Here is an 18,508-nt window from a genome sequence, read left to right on the forward strand (position 1 = left end):
TATTCATAGAAGTCATGTTTCTTTACCTAGAAAATTCAAAATAATCCATAAACAATTCAAATTGATAATGTTGATATAAGGACAATGTTCAATGTTAATTAGAATTATATTTCTATATACCAGCTACCAAAAGAAAAAGGAAAACATACATTTTATGATGGTATTCAGTGACGTAAGATACCTTGGAAATATCTGACAAAAGATATGCATATCCTTTTACTAAAAATTATAGAACAATTCTAAGAGAAAACTTAAAGGACCTAAATAAATGGAGGGATATACTATGGAGCAATATGCTAGGCTATATACTGTCACCCTGCTTATTCAACTTATGTGCAGAGTACATCATGAGAAATGCTGCCCTGGATGAAGCACAAGCTGGGGTCATGATTGCCAGGAGAAATATCAATAACTTCAGATATGCAAATAACACCACCCTTATGGCAGAAAGTGAAGAGGAACTGAAGAGACTCTTGATGAAGGTGAAACAGGGAGAGTGAAAAAGTTGGCCTAAAATTCAGCATTCAGAAAACTAAGATCGTGGTATCTAGTCCCATCAATTCATGGCAAATAGATGGGGAAATAGTGGAAACAGTCTCAGACTTTGTTTTGGGGGCTCCAAAATCAATGCAGATGGTGACTGCAGCCATGAAATTAAAAGACGCTTACTCCTTGGAAGAAAAGTTATGACCAACCTAGACAGCATATTAAAAAGCAGAGACATTACTTTGCCAACAGGTCTGTCTAGTCAAAGTTACGGTTTTTCCAGTAGTCATGTATAGATCTGAGAGTTGGACTATAAAGAAAGCTGAGAGCCAAACAATCAATGTTTTTGAACTGTGGAGTTGGAGAAGACTCTTGAGAGTCCTTTGGACTGCAAGGAGATCCAACCAGTCCATCCTAAAGAAAATCAGTCCTGAATATTCACTGGAAGGACTGATGCTGAAGCCAAAACTCCAAAAGACCCTGATGCCGGGAAAGATTGAAGGCAGGAGGAGAAGGAGACAACAGAGGTCGAGATGGCTGGATGGCATCACTGACTTGATGGACATGAGTTTGAGTAAACTCCAGGAGTTGGTGATGGACAGGGAAGCCTAGTGTGCTGCAGTCCATGCATTCCCAAAGAGTCGTACATGACTGAGCGACTGGACTGAACTGATACTATGTTTGTGAATTGAAAGACTCAATGTTATAAAGATGTCAATTCTCTTCAAATTAAACTGTAGATTCAAGGTGTTGTGCTGTGTTCAGTCGCTCAGTTGCTAAGTTGCGTCTGACTCTGCGACCCCATGGACCCCCTTGGACCATGCCCACCAAGCTCCTCTGTCCATGGAATTTTCCAGGCAAGTATATTGGAACAGGTTGCCATTTCCTACTTTCAGGGACTGAACCCAAGTCTCTTGTGTCTCCTGCATTGGCAGGAGGATCCTTTACCACTGTGCCACCTGGTAATTCCTGTCAATATTTCAGCAATACTTTTGATTGACCAGCTGGTTTTAAAATTGATATGCAAAAGTTTAAAATGGCTAAGGCATTTTTGAGGAAGTAGAACAAAGCTGGTGGACTGACATTACTTGATACCCAGACCTATTTTGAAAGTATACTAACTGAGACAATATGGTATATTAACCCAAAGATAGACAAAGAAATCTCTGAAACATAATATAGTCTAGAAACAGAACCAATATATTCAACCTCTGTTTTTTTATGACAAACATGAGACAGAGTAATAAGAGAAAGTATAGTCTGATTCATAAATAATGCCAGATGGAGTGGATATTCATTTGGTAAAAAAAATGAATCTTGACCCTGTACCTAACCATTTATGGGAAAAAAAAATCTATTCCAAACAGATTGAAGATCTAAATATGAAAAGTGAAATAGTAAAGTTTTCAGAGGAAAATATAGGAGAAGATATGATCAAGGGAATAGGCAAAATGTCCTTCAACAGAACTTAAAAAATAGTAACAATAAAAGAAAAAACTTTAACTTTATTAAATTAAAGATCTTCAGTTCATCAAACACGTTATTATGAGAATGAAAAGTAACCGCAGAACCTTAGCACAATAGATCCAATATATCATATTAAGAAAACATCAAGGAATTCTAAATCACTAAGCAAAAAGCAGACAAAGCAATTTTTTTAATGGTAGGAGACTTGAGCAAATATTTCACAAAAGAGATTGTCAATATGGAAATAAAAATATGAAAAAAGATCAACTTTATTAGAAATTAAATGAATGCAAATTAAAACCACAAAGAAATACTACCACAAAATGACCAGATTGGAAATGTCAATTGTCAGCTAGGATGTGAAATAAACAGAATCCTCTTCCATTGCTGATGACAGTGTGAATTGGCAGAAACATTCTGGAAAACCGTGGCGATGTTTTTGAAAGTCAAACATACGCATTTTTCTACGACCCAGCAAAGTCTACTCCTAGATGTATACCCAAGATAAATGCACACAATTATTCACTGAAATTCACTGAGTAAAATATTCAACACAAAACTCTTAGTAGTTGACTAAAAATATATTACCCAAATGTCAACAGTAGAATTGATATATTGCTACATGTTAATTAAGTTGAATATTATACAACAAGGATATGGATTGAAATTTCTACAACTACATACAACATTGCGAATAAAGCTCACATACATAATCCTTAGTTTAGGCAGTCAGGCATATAAGGGTGTATTCAGTATGTTCCTATTTCTATAAATTATAAAAACACAGCAAATTATGCTGTAAGAACAAGAGTAGTGATTATTCACAAAGGATGTGATATTAACTAGAGGAAGTATGGCTTCTAAAATGGTGGCAATATTCAATACCTTTTTCTGGGTGCTGTTTACATGGGTAAGCATAGTTTGTAAACATTCATCAAGCTGTATACTTGAAGTATGTGTGTTTGCTTTACATCTGTTTTATGTCAATAAATTTTTAGTTAATAGTTTCTTATAGAGCAGTTATATTAAAACAAAAATGAAAAGTTACTAAGTTCCTAGAAAAATGTTTTCAGACCTTTTTGGCGGAAAAAATCTATTAAACTTTACTTAGTAACATAAAAGAAAACTGAAATAAATGGAGAGCTGTAACATGTTAATGTTTGGGAATTCTGAGTACTGTAATACTGTTTCCCTTTATCTGTCTATAAATTCAATCCATCACAACCCACTGCACAAAAAAATGTTCCTTACAGCCATGGACAAGTTGAATTCTTAATTTTTATGGAATCAAAATAGCCAAGACAACTTTAACAAAATGGAATAAGAAATTTTATTTTATCAAGTAGCAGAGAAAAAATTTTAGACCCTAGATTTAGACTACAGAATCATTAGAATTTAGTGTGCATCTCACATCAGTAAGGAAAAGACACACTTTCAGGTAAGTCATGCTGAGAAAATTTAAAGCAAAATGAAAGAAAGATAGATCTTCTTCATATCATACAAATATGAATTCCAAATGAATTAATGTCTCAAATGTAAGAATGTAAGAAGTAAAGCTATATAAGTATAAAAAGAAAAATATGAACATATGCTTATGATCATATAACAAATGTTTAAAAACCCATGAAAGCTTTTGGAACTTGAGGGCATTATACTAAGTGAAATAAGTCAGACAGATAAAGACAAATACCATATGATCTCAATTCCATGTGGAATTAAAACAAATAGACACACACACACAAACATAACTCAACAATACAGGGAACACACTGGTGGTTGCCAGAGGTGGTGGGGGTGGATGGAGAAGAGGGAGAGATGAAATGGGTGAAGGTGGCCAAAAGGTGCAAAGGTCCAATTATCAGGTAAGTCCTGGGATGTAACGTACAACATGGTGAATATAGTTAACAATATTCTGTTGTACATTTGAAAGTCTCTACGAGAGTAAATCTTAAGAATTCTCATTACAAAAAGAAAAGACAATTTGTAACAATGTGTGGTGATAAATGTTAACAAAACAATGTGGTGATCATTTCCAAAATATGTATATATCTAATCATTACATTGGAAGACTAATGTCTTCCACAAAGAAGTTGTTAGTAGTTCCACAAACTAACACAATGTCATATGTCAATTATATTTCAGTTTTAAATAAGTAAAAATAAAATCAGTGAATGAATAAATTGATAAATTTTGAAACACAAATAGGGAACGGGGTATGAGTATTTATCACTTGGATAATAAGACAAAGAATTGGTGTTCAGCATGCATAAGAAAATTCTACTAATAGTTAAACAACAAAAAATATTGACTTAGCAGAGCATATGTTCAGGAAATCGATATTTTTAAATTTTTTATTTATTTTTAATGGAGGATAATTGCTTTACAATGTTGTGTTGGTTTCTGCTTCACAACAAAGTGAATCAGCTATAAGTATACATATATTCTCCTCCCTCTTAAGCCTCTCTCCCACCTCTCCCCAGGAAATTTATAGAAAATAAAATGCAAAATACCAATACAGCTGTAAAAGGTGATAATCCTCAATAATCAACAAGGAAATTCAAAAACAAAACAAAAATTCTGATGCCAATTTTTCATCCTTTAGATTAGCAAAAATTACTGGTTGATTATAGCAAGTGTAGCTAAGATTGTCAGCAGTTTCATACCACTGCTATAAAGCAGTGGTAAATTTCTATGAGTATATATTGGTACAGTCTATCAAATGTACAAATAGACTTGCATAAGAGTGTTCCTTTGTTATTATTGTTCAGTCACGCAGTCGTGTCTGACTCTCTGAGACATGACTGGACTGCAGCATGCCAAGATTCCCTGTCCTTCACTCTCTCCCTGAGTTTGCTCAGGCTTATGTCCATTGAGTTGGTGATGCCATACAACCATCTCGTCCTCTGTTGCTCCCTTCTCCTCTTGCCCTCAATCTTTCCCAGCATTAGGGTCTTTTTCAATGAGTCGGAATCATCACTGGGTATAAATTGGTACAGACAAGTTGAATGAACTATGCCATTACCTAATAATGCCACTTCTGAGAATAACATTTACTCTCAATAAATATCATATGTACAAATAGACTTGCATAAGAATGTTCATTATGACCTTGTTAATACTAAAAGCAGGGGTGGAAGGGAGAGGAAGAAAGGGAAAATCTTCATTGAACTGCAGCTAAGTACACTGTGGTCGCGTATAGCATGGTACGATGTATACTGTATGAAAATATGCAGTGGTTGTCAGAGTAGAGCTATGGATATTATCTTAAGGCAGCTCTTCATGTGCTTATATTACAGAGGTTTAGCTGCTCCTGTGTGCCTGTGTGCTAAGTCACTTCAGTCGTGTCCGACTCTTTGTGACCCTATGTAGTGAGGCAGGCCAGATTCCTCTGTCCATGGGCTTCTCCAGGCAAGAATACTGGAGTGGCTTGCCATGTCCTCCTCTAGGGGATCTTCCCAACCCAGGGTTCAAACCTGTGTCTCTTACATCTCCTGCATTGGCAGGGAGGTTCTTTTTACCACTAGTGCTGCCTGTGAGACCCTGATCCCCTCCTACTGACATGGTTAACTCTTCAAGATCAAATGTAAAAAAAATAAGGGGAAGAAAATGCCACTTCATTTCATGTAAAAATGCAGATGAAAGGTAAGAAATAAAACCACACACAACAAAATATACAAATATTTTATCTAAATTCACAGAAAAAAAAAAATGTGTGGATGAATAGCCACAGAAAAAATGGTGACAGCAATTATCTACTGAGAGTAAGGGAAAAATACCTGGAAGGGGTCTTCACAGGGGAGGATCATGAAGATGTCCTATTTTATCCCCCAGTATCTGGTCCTGCTCCTTAAGGTACTGATTTTGCATTTGGATAAACCTCCCGTGTCAACCAATATGCTTGGTTGAAACTGAACACTCTTCATCTTGAACTGAAACATGTAAATAAGACCCAAAACAATAAGTGCTTTTCAGAACCATACAAACAGTGATCAGCTCAAGACACTAATTCAAAACAAATGAAACTTAGTTGTGCAAACTTGAAAAAATCTATTATAAAATATGAAACCAGAAGAAGGAAGACTGAAGCCATGGCAATCCTCTTGCAATCTTAGAGCAAGGGTCTGAGAACAAGGCCATCTTTATTGGTTGCCAGGAAGGGGTTGAATCAAGATATAGACAAAGAGAGAGCCAGGGTCCTGCTATCATTGAAACCCTGGGAAGACAAGGGCTTCATCATGCAATCAACACATCATGCTGGTGTTCGTGCCAGTTGGGTTAACTTTTTAGCCATTTGTCATAAAAAGTTTTCTCTCACAAGATCTATTGGGCTTACCTTTTGTGTTTTAATTTTTACTAGGAAAATACATTCATATACGCTACAATTAAAATTACTTTAAAAAGAACAAATAAAGAAAATATCATACTTAGACTAAAGGATTTGTAAGATTCACTCATTTTTATGAGTGTAAGATTTTTGTTCCAGGTTTTATTGAAGTATTAGAAATAGTCATTAGAAAGCCTTTTTGTTAATTTTTTGAATTCAAGTATAGTTGATTGACAATGTTCCAGGTGTACAGAAAAGTGCTTCAATTACATATATATAGCTGAATCACTTTGCCGCATATATATCCATATATACTGGCTATACATATATGCAAGCTTCCCTAGTGGCTCAGCAGTAAAGAATCCACCTGCCAATGCAGGGACGTGGGTTTGATCCCTGGGTCAGGAAGATCCCCTGGAGTAGGAAATGGTGACCCACTCCAGTAATCTTCCCTGGAAAATCTCATGGACAGAGAGGCTTGGGAGGCTACAGTCCATGGGGTCGCAAAGTCAGACATAACTCAGTGACTAAACAGCAACATACATAATTTTCAGATTCTTTTCCATTATAGGTTGTTATGAGCTAGTGAATATGATTCCCTGTGCTACACAGTAGGGTCTTTTGGTTACCTATTTTATATATAGTAATGTGTATATGTTAAACCCTAATTCTTAATTTATCTCCTTCCCACTGTCTCCTTTGGTAACCATAAGTTTGTTTTTCATGTCTGTGAATCTACTTCTGTTTGTAAATAAATTCATTTGCATCATTTTTTAGATACCACATATGTGATATCATATGATGTTTGAATGAAATAATACCATTTGCAGCAAATTTAGATGAACCTAGAAATTATCATAAGTGAAGTAAGTCAGAGCAAGACAAATATCCTAAGAAAGAATATTTAATAATTTAACACAGTAACCTGGCAGATAGTCTACAAAGACATAATCACTTCAAATCCTTCTTAGATTTACGTGGATTTAAACAATACATTCATATAATTAGATAGTACAAATTGTAGGTAGAACCAAACAAACTCCTTACATTAAACAACAGGCATATTGTACTTATTTTCCAAACTCATTTGCCCTTAATTATTGCCAACAAAAATAAGCGTCCTTTTAAAATGCCACTCTCTGAAATGACCGCATGGACAGCATGACACGTATAGGTAAAGGAACAAGCCCGCTTCTTGTAACTGTTGTGCTTGCCTGAAAAGAAAGCTACATCTTTGAATAGGGACTTTTAGATAAAGGCTCTTTTGTAATCTTCCTTCTCCCCCCGTGCTTCACATTTTGGTCTCTTTTCTTCAACTCGTGGAGGATTTCGAGCACAAGAGGAGCCATTCAGTTCCTCTTTGTGTATCTCTGCTCTCCTTACAGCCAGCTCTGTGTTTTTCCTAGAATGTTGCAGTATTCAACTGACATTTTCTACTTCATTTTTCCCCTCTGTTACTCATGTTACCCATTTCTGATAAGACCACGGAGAACATAGTTTTCTCAGTAAAGGAAAAAAAAAAATTTGTTCTTCAGTGGCCATTAGGTGTGAGGTTAACATTGATAAACTGTGCTTTGCTGTGAGAGCATGACATTCATCATGCCTTTTCAGCCACAGAGGTGCAAGTTGTACAGTGAAGAAGACACCTGTTTATAACAAAATGGGCCTGGCCCACAGTCATTTCACATATGTGCTAATAGGCCACAAACAAAAGCAATTGCCATATAAAAACTTTCAGTTTCTACATGTCAATCTGACAACGAGTTACATAAAATTGGTAGTTTTTTATTGTCTTTGTGTATTTCCGGGCCTACTCAGTCCCTCGGCTGTTTTGTAAAATGATGCTACTGTTTACAATCCTGGATTTGTAAAACCAAAATAAACAGGTGGTCTGTCTGCCACAAATGAGCAAGTCAGATTGTTCCTTGTTAACTAACCACAAGAAAAAACCTGGTTTGGGGCATAAAATCAACTCACTTAAGAAGGAGTAATTTTGTAATGCCAAACCTTCTTGAGAAACTGTCAGTAGTCAATTGAATTGTATGTTCAGAAAGACAAAACATGTTAAAATGGCATATGCACACACTTTTTATTCTTGAACTTCATAGGCGTAATGCAGATTGAGCTATAGCATCTCACTATTTGTCCATGCCAGGTGCCTTGTGGCTATATTTATTTTATTTTTTAACTGTTATTTTCTATTTTCACTTCTACATCCATTATCCTATCTACTCTTTTAATTCCCATCTTTAAGTGCCTCCTTCAAAATATGAAGTTCTATTTTATGTGTATTTTTAAAAAATTAAATTGATGTACTGCTTTGATCTTGTTTGATGCTTACTATTCACATCAATCTAGTCATACATATTATTGTGTACTTAGTACTTCTCACTGTAACATAGTATTACTTTGAATGCTGTTATTACACTTTGCTTCTCTGTTCCCTTAGCAATGAATACAATGAAGGCTTCTTTGCTGCTGGAAATCTTAACCCCAGTGAACATTCTCACCCATCACCATTTGTAACACTTGTGCAAGAGAGTTATTCATTCAACAAATAGATATTAAGTATCTAGTAATTGTCATGCATTGTTCTCATCATGTAGGATGCATCAATGAAAAAAAGAAGCTAAAAGCCTGGGCTATAAGAAGCTTATGCTCTAGTGGATTTTCTCCAGAGACTATATCCAAAAAAGGGCCTGCTGAATTTTGCAGTACATATAGTCCTAATTTCACTACTTAATTACATTGACAGAATCCACTCCAAAATAATTTCACCAAGATAAAACATGAATAATATATGAATACTGTTGTTTCCCTTATCCAAATTTAGTTGATATAGGGAATTATGCATCTCTAATATTTGGCAACCTGATAGAAACAAAATGACATACTATTTCTCTGATTTAAATGACACATTATTTCTCTGATTTCTAGAAAGTTTCTAGATTTCTGATTTCTACAGATATCTCTAAAATGATGTGGTTTTAACTTTGTGTGAACTGCCTATCCATAATTGTTTTTAATTTTTCTGCTTCCTGTTTTTAGTTCTTAAGCATTTAAAAATACTTTTATTAGAAAATAGGAAATATGGGGGGGAGAATTAAAAAAATATAGCAGGTCCAAAATAAGAAGGCTGGAAATAAATAATATATAAATAATACAGGACTCATGAAATAGAGATAAATAGCCACAGTAAAACTGAAAAGATACAGCATTTCTTTGGAAAAAAAGCATCTAAAGTCAATGAAACTTTTTGCAATATATAATAAATATAACATAAATAAGCTATAAATAAATTCAAAATAAGAAAACCAAATAGGTATATATAGTGATTTTTCTTATAAACTAGGCATTGGTAAATTTGGAAAATGAGATGACATGTTAAGATCTTGGGGATAATATAATATGTCAAATTATTAGAAAAATGAAAACTTTAATGTACAAATATCTATTAAGTAAAAGTTAAAATGGTAATTAAAAAAAACAGGCCCACACAGTTTGAGAACTAATTTTAATGAGTTATTAATGACCATAAATACAGGTTGTTATTAATGACCATAAATAGGTTGTTACAAAAACACAGGAAAGTGATACATCTCATTTAATGAGGCTATCGAAATTACTTATTTTAAAAACAAGGACGTTATAATTGAAGAATACACAAGTTGAAAATAAATTTCAAATTCTACTTTTGCCCATTAAGGATTACTATTAATACCATGGGAATTGCTCTCCCTGCAAAACTACAAAATAAGGTAAAAATATATGAAAACAGAGCAGGATTATAATCTCCAAGAAAAGGGGAAAATAAAGTCAGCTTTATGATTCACCAAATATTCCTCCTAGAGGTGGTTCCCAGCCTGCATTATAGATGGAAACGCAAACAAATCTCAATAGCCTCCCTGTGTTGAGTAGATAGTAATTGGAGTTTAGCAAACCAAGGAGCCTTGAACTATATACTTGGGGCAGGGGCGTCTTGAGAGGAGGGATCTGCACAGAGAAATAGTTCTGTGGGTCTACAGAGGAATCTCTTTGAGATTTCCACTAATATGTGAAACATTCTCTCATAATAGAATCACCAGAAACCAGTAGGCTGAACAATTTATAAGGCTTCACACAAGGTTGTGAATAGTCTGTGCTGTCACCAGCCATAGTGAACAGACCTCATAAGAATGGGGTGTTAGAGTTCTTGTGCAATAAAACTTTTTCCTTAATAGTAAAATTAATTGAACACTAGAGGAAAAAAGGCTGCCCTGGATTAACAGTAAAAAAATATAAAAGAAAACCTTAAAAAATTCAGACAGCTCGAAGGCAACTGCATGTCAGAACAAAGCTGAATATTCTTTGAAGAAATATGTCCAGTGTAAATGAGATAATCTAGAATACAAACAAAAATTGTTAGGCATTTAAAAAAGCAGAATAATGTGACTTGTGGTGTGTGTGTGTGTGTGTGTGTGTGTGTGTGTGTTCAGTTGTGTTTGACTCTTTGCGAATCCATGTGACTCTGTGGACTGCAGCCTGCCAGGCTCTTCTGTCCATGGAATTTTCCAGGCAAGAATACTGGAGAGGGTTGCCACTTTCTGTTCCAGGGAATCTTCCCTAGCCAGAGATCAAACCCATGTCTCTTCCATCTCCTGCAATAGTAAGTGGGTTCTTTACCACTGGCACCACCTGAGAAACCCAAATATGGTTCATAACTGAGATTCATATCAACCAATAAAACATAGAAATTAGAGAGAGATGATGAAATTAGCAGAAAAGAACACTGACATTTATTGCTCCTTGTGAACAAGAAAGTTAAACATATACAAACAGATAAAGAGAGGAAAAAGAAGGTATAAAAAACAAAAATGGAATGGAATGTCTAAAAGTGAAAAATAAAATATCTAAAATTAGATACTGCAGTACATTAGACACTACAAAAGGAAAGATAAGTGAACTAAAGACAAAGCAATAAAAATCTATAAAAATGAGGCACAAAGTGAAAAATAAAATTAAAATCAGTGTTTCCCTATGAAACAGTGTCAAGCAGTTAACATAGTGTATGACCAAATTTAGAATGAGAGTAGGAGTAAGAGAAAAAAATCAAGAAACAGGGGCTGAAATTTTACACCCGTGGCGGATTCATGTCAATGTATGGCAAAACCAATACAGTATTATAAAGTAAAATAAAGTAAAAATAAAAAAATTTTTTAATATTAATTAATTAATTAATTAATTTCCTCTATCTGGAACTTTAAAAAAAAAAGAAAAGAAAAGAACTGGAGCAGGAAATTGTAACTAACTAGGTCAGAAAAAAAAACAAGTTTTTTGCTAATACATGTGAATATGGAGTTGTTTCTTTTTATTACACTAATATTTATGAATATGTAATGTCTTAATTCTGATAAAAGGTAGCTTTATGCAAGTTATCTCAAGTTTATGGAAGCCTTCCTACACATATTTTGAGATATAGTTTCTATAAAACATGAAACATGCATAGTTTGCCTTTATCTACTTTGCAAATGTAGTGGATGAATCTCATATGAGTCCTTAATAAAAATTTATTTCTTTAGCTCTGATCCAAGAAGTCAAAAGTCAAAGGAAATCAGTCACAACAATTAATGCAGGTACAAATATCTACCTTTATAAACAACCTTTGGTAAAGCTGTTTATGTAAATTGAAGTCTGACTTGACTTGCCTATTCATTACTCTGCCAATTTATTTTTTAATATAAATTTATTTATTTTAATTGGAGGTTAATTACTTTACAGTACTGTATTGGTTTTGCCTTATTTTTGCAATTCATTCTTTTCCTTGTTCTTGCTTTTTTTTCATCTCGGACTTCTCGCAAGAATTTTTACTGGCAAGACTTTAAAACACCATAGAGGATGTCTACATTTTCCTTCAACATCATCACTGGAGAGAATCACTTGCTTACAGATTCACTCTACTAAATTAAAAGCTCAACCTCACCCAAACTTTCACACACAAAAAGCTAAAGATACCTTGTAGGTTACTCAGATTGCTCATATCAGTGTGATAAGGTAAAGACGGAGTATAAACAGTAAAGGAGAAATGTTGTAATAAGGGATTGTTTTCCTAATACGTGTACACCCATGGCGGATTCATGTTGATGTATGGCAAAACCAATACAGTATTGTAAAGTAAAATAAAGTAAAATAAATAAATAATAAAATAAATAATAAAATAAATTAATAAAAAATAAAATTCCAAAAAAAAGAAACAGGGGCTGAATTTTTTCAAATTTGGAGAAAGCTATCAATCCACAGAACCAAGAAGCTCATAAACCCCAAAGCATCCCTTTCAGTTCAGTTCAGTTGCTCAGCAGTGTCCAACTCTTTTCGACTCCATGGACTGCAGCACACCTGGCCTCCCTGTCCATCACCAACTCCTGGAGTTTACTCAAACCCATGTCCATCAAGTCAGTGATGCCATCCAACCATCTTATTCTCTGTTATCCCCTTCTTCTCTCACCTTCAATCCTTCCCAGCATCAGGGTCTTTTCCAATGAGTCAGTTTACACATCAGGTGGCCAAAGTATTGAAGTTTCAGCTTCAGCATCAGTCCTTACAATAAATATTCAGGACTGATTTGATTTAGGATGGAATGGTTGGATCTTCTTGCAGTCCGAGGGACTTTCAAGAGTCTTCTCAAATACCACACTTCAAAAGCATCAATTCTTTGGTGCTCAGCTTTCTTTACAGTCCAACTCTCACATCCGTATATCGCTAATGGAAAAACTATAGCTTTGACTAGACATATTTTGTTGCAAAGTAATGTCTTTGCTTTTAAATATGCTGTTTAAGTTGGTCATAACTTATCTTCCAAGGAGCAAGCGTCTTTTAATCTCATGGCTGCAATCACCATCTGCACTGATTTTGGAGCCCCCCAAAATGAAGTCTGTCACTGTTTCCACTGTTCCCCCATCTATTTCCCATGAAGTGATGGGACCGGATGCCATGATCTTAATTTTCTGAATGTTGAGTTTTAAGCCAACTTTTCCACTCTCCTCTTTCATTTTCATCAAAAGGCTCTTTATTTCTTCTTCACTTTCTGCCATAAGGGTGGTGTCATCTGCATATCTGAAGTTATTGATAGTTCTCCCGGCAATCTTGATTCCAGCTTGTGCTTCATCCAGTCCAACATTTCTCATGATGTATTCTGCATATAAGTTAAATAAGCAGGGTGACAATATACAGCCTTGACGTACTCCTTTCCCAATTTGAAACCAGTCTGTTGTTCCATGTCCAGTTCTAACTGTTGCTTCCTGACCTGCATACAGATTTCTCAGGAGGCAGGTCAGGTGGTCTGGCATTCCCATCTCTTTCAGAATTTTCCAGAGCTTGTTGTGATCCATACAGTCAAAGGCTATGGCATAGTCAATAAAGCAGAAGAAGATGTTTTTCTGGAACTCTCTTGGTTTTTCAGTGATCCAACAGATGTTGTCAATTTGATCTCTGGTTCCTCTGCCTTTTCTAAATCCAACTTGAACATCTGGAAGTTCACGGTTCATGTACCATTGAAGCCTGGCTTGGAGAATGTTGAGTATTACTTTTCTAGTGTGTGACATGAGTGCAATTGTGTGGTAGTTTGAACATTCTCTGGCATTGCCTTTCTTTGGGATTGGAATGAAAATTGACCTTTTCCAGTCCTGTGGCCACTGCTGAGTTTTCCAAATTTGCTGGCAGGTTGAGTGGAGCACTTTCACAGCATCATCTTTTAGGAGTTGAAATAGCTCAACTGGAATTCCATCAATTCCACTAGCTTTGTTTGTAATGATGCTTCCTAAGACCCACTTGACCTCACATTCCAGGATGTCTGGTTCTAGGTGAGTGATCACACTGTCATGATTATCTGGGTCTTGAAGATCTTTTTTGTATAAAATTATGCCAATGATATTTCAAATTATACTAAAGGGAGACTTTAAAAGCAATCAAAGAACAATGTATTATATACAGAGAACCAAAAATACAACCTTTAAAAATGTATATGCATCCATCAGAAGACAGCATGATACATAAAGCATTAAAGGACTTAAAAGAAGAATTTGAAAGCAAATCAGTAATAGTGGGGGACTTTAACACCCTACTTATACCAGTGGATAGATCATCTAGACAGAAAATCAGTAAGGAAATACTGTACTTAAGAAATCACTAGACCAAATGTACTTCATAGATAATCTACAGAACCTACTATCTAAAAGCATCAGAACACACATTCTTCTCAAGTGATCTAGGACAAATCACACGTTAGGTCACAAAGCAATATACTCAATAAAGAAAATCATAACAGGCATCTTCTCTGATCACAATGGTATGAAACTAGAAATCAATCACAAGAAAAAACAATGTGATACTGAGCAATCGCTGGATCACTAAAGCAATCAAAAGAGAAATTAAAAATGCCTTGAAACAAAACCATAAATACGATGTACCAAAATCTACCTCAAGAAATGAGAAAAAAAAATTTTAAACAAATTAACTTTGTACCTAACAGAATGAGAAAAGGAAGAACAAATTCCAAAATTAGTTATTGGGGAAAAAAAAAATTAATCAGAGTAGAAGTAAATAAAATAAACTAAAAAAAAATAAAAGATTAATATAAGTTAGAGCTAGTTCTTTGAAAGGTAAATAAAATTGACAAATCTTTAGCTAGATTAACCAAGAATAAAAAGGCTCAATATCTGAGATAAAAGAGGAGAAGTTACTCTGTTACTATAGAAATATAAATGATCATAAGAGACGAAGAATTACATGGCAATGAACAGGATAACTGAGAAGAAATGGATGAAGTCCTAGAAACAAATCTTTCAAGATATATCATGAAGAAATTAAAAATCTGAATAGACCAAATACTAGTTAGGAGAATGAAACAGTAATCAAAAATCTCCTAACAAAGAAAAGCCCAGGTAACAGATGGTTTAACTGGAGTACTCTACAAAATACTCAAATAAGATTAAATACTTATTCTCAAACTCTTCCAAAAATATGAAAGGAAGAACACCTTCCAAATACATGTTATGAAGCCAGCATTACCCTGACACCAAAACTCCACAAGGATAGTGCACACACACACACACACACACACACACACACAGGCTATGAACCAATATCCTTGATGGATAATAGATGCCAAAATCTTCAACAAAATACTAGTAAACCAAATCCAACGATATGTGTAAAGATCACACAGTATCATTAAGTGGGGCTTTTTTCCAGGGATGCAAGGATGGCTCAACATCTGCAAATTAATCAACATGAAACGTCATACTGTAATAACAAAATAAAAGAATAAAAATCATAGAATCACTTCAATAGATGCAAAATAAAAGCATTTGACAAAATTTAAGAACCATTTATGATAAAGCTTTTCTTAACATGGGCAGAGAGGAAAGGTACTTCAACATAACAAAGTCCATGTATGACAAATTCACAGTTGACACCATACTCTGATAAGAACTGAAACTTCTCCTCTAAGATCAACAGTAAGACAAGAATGCCCATTCTTGGCCTATTTTTTCAACACAGTATTGGAAAGCCTAGCCGCTGCAGTTACACAAGGCTAGGCTTGCAAATGCAGCCAAATTAGAAAGGATAAATTTAAACTATCACTATTTGCAGATGACATGATATTATATAGAAAGAATCCCAAAGACTCTACTAAAAAGAAAAAAAAAGACTGTTAGAACTAATGAATGAATTTCATTGCAGGAAACAAAACCAGAAATCCATAATATCAAAAAGAATAAAATAACTAGGAATTAATTTAACCAACGAGATGAAAGACAAATACATTGAAAACTATGACTCTGGTAAAGCAAATTGAAGAAGAAGGTACAAATAAACAAAGATAGTTCATGCTCCTGGATTGGAAGAATAATGTTAAAATGTCCATATGAAAGGAAAGAAGGTTAGCACTCCCCTTGACAAGGATGGAAGAGGCTCTCAGGCCTGACAACACGCATACAGTTAAGGCATTGCCACCTTCTTCATGGCATCTAACCACAGTTTTTAATACAGTATACTAACGCATATATATGGAATTTAGAAAGATGGTAACGATAACCCTGTATGCGAGACAGCAAAAGAGACACAGATGTATAGAACAGTCTTTTGGACTCTGTGGGAGAGGGAAAGTGTGGGATGATTTGGGAGAATGGCATTGAAACATGTATAATATCATATAAGAAACAAATTGCCAGTCTAGGTTCGATGCAGGGTGCAGGATGCTTGGGCCTGGTGCACTGGGATGACCCAGAGGGATGATGTCGGGGGGAGGTGGGAGGGGGGTTCAGGATCGGGAACACATGTACACCCATGGCAGATTCATGTTGATGCGTGGCAAAACCAATACAATATTGTAAAGTAAAAACAATAATAAATTTTAAAAAAATAAAGCAAAAAAAGTCCATATTACCCAAAGCAATTTACCAATTCAATACAATCCCTATTAAAATTCCAATAGCACATTTCGTAGAACTAAAACAAATAATCCGAAATCTGTATGAAACCACAAACGATGGGGAATAGCCAAAACAATCTTGAGAAAGAAGAACAAAATATCCATTGAGACATTTGGTCCATGCCAAACAGTTCTTGAAATTTGGTCCTGTCCAAAACATCCATTGAGATGCTTGGTTCTAGCCAAAACTTCCATTAAGATGTTTGGTTTGTGCCAAAAATATCTTTTAAATTTGGTCTTGTTCTAAATGTCCTTTGAAACATTTGGTCAATGATTTGTTAAATAACATAAACATTTAACTTTATTGTATTTATTTAAATTATTTTTATTGTAATTCATTATGAATTCTGAGTTTCAGATTTATTCTTGTTCTTCATCATGAAGTTCAGCATGGTTACTCTTGAGGCCAGTGATCAGGAAGATCCCTTGGAATAGAAAATGGCAACCCACTCCAGTATTCTTGCCTTGAAAACTCCATAAACAGAGGAACCTGGAGGGCAGAGGAGCCGTCCTCTGCCAGTGAGCTACAGTCCACGGATTTGCAGAGTCAGACACGACTGAGCACACACACACATATATTGACCTGATTATTGGCTTTATATTCATTATACCTATTAAGAATTTTGGTTTTGCAAATTTAACTTAACAAGTATTGTGAAGTTGTTGGCAGTATTTGAGTGTGACTATCAAGGCCCTGAGTGATAATTTGCTCATTGCTTTGCTGTTCAATTTGTAAAATACTTCAATAAATCTCCAAATTGAAGGATGAGGCATAACTATTTTCACTTCACCAATTCTTGAAATTTGCTATACCAACCTTCCACTGCATTAATTTTTCTTTCTGTTGTTGTTCAGTCACTCAGTCATGCCCAACTCTTTGCGATACCATGGACTGCAACATGCCAGCCTTCCCTGTCCTTTATCATGTCACAGAGATTACTCAAACTCATGTCCATTGAGTCAGTGATGCTATCCAACCATCTCATCCTCTGTCGTCCCCTTCTCCTCCTGCCCTCAATCTTTCCCAGCATCAGTGTCTTTTCCAATCAGTCAGCTCTTTGCATCAGGTGGCCAAAGTATTGGAGCTTTATCTTTCCAAACCAGGGGTTGAACCTGCATCTCTTATCTCTTGCTTTGACAGGCGAGTTCTTTACCACCAGCACCACCTGGGAAGCCCTCTTTTTCTGTGCATTTCTTTAACTGTAGGACTCTTCCTTTGTACACATATTTAATGTAAATACCATTCTTCTGCAAGAGTTCAATATTGACCCATATACCTAACTCTATGTGCCATTAACAGGTAGCTTTGTGTGAGTGCTAATTCCCTCAGTCACGTCCTACTCTTCACAACTCCCTGGACTTTAGCCTGCTAGGCTTCTCTGTCCTTCGGATTCTCCAGGCAAAGATACTGGAGTGGGTTGCCATTTCTCTTCCAGGGGATCTTCCTGAGCCAGGGATTGAACCCACATCTCTTATGTCTCCTGCATTGGCCGGCAAGCTCTTTACCACTAGCTTCACCAAAGCAAAAATAGTTATTATTACCAAAAGAGACACAACACAATTATTGCATCAATGAAACTTTATACTATTTTATATGTATTAATCCTGTAAGCCAAAAGCATAAACATTAAGTGCTTTTTGAACCCAGTCACATTTTCTAACCATGGATCTTACTACAAATATCAGGAACAATTTGGCCTGGATAAATATGCTCATGGATGTTTTTGATAGGACAAAATTTTAAGAATATTTGGATTGAATGT

The 18,508-nt window shown here is 35.2% G+C and overlaps 1 non-coding gene across 1 annotated transcript; it reads left to right on the plus strand.

Moving 5' to 3' along the window:
- The first annotated feature begins 16,170 nt into the window (after window positions 1-16,170).
- Window positions 16,171-16,297, plus strand: LOC128059722 (U6atac minor spliceosomal RNA). The gene has a single exon (XR_008200644.1). It is a non-coding gene; the product is annotated as a U6atac minor spliceosomal RNA (small nuclear RNA).
- The last annotated feature ends 2,211 nt before the right edge of the window (window positions 16,298-18,508 follow it).

This window comes from Budorcas taxicolor, chromosome 14 (genome assembly GCF_023091745.1).
Source record: "Budorcas taxicolor isolate Tak-1 chromosome 14, Takin1.1, whole genome shotgun sequence".
NCBI classification, from domain to species: Eukaryota; Metazoa; Chordata; class Mammalia; order Artiodactyla; family Bovidae; genus Budorcas; species Budorcas taxicolor.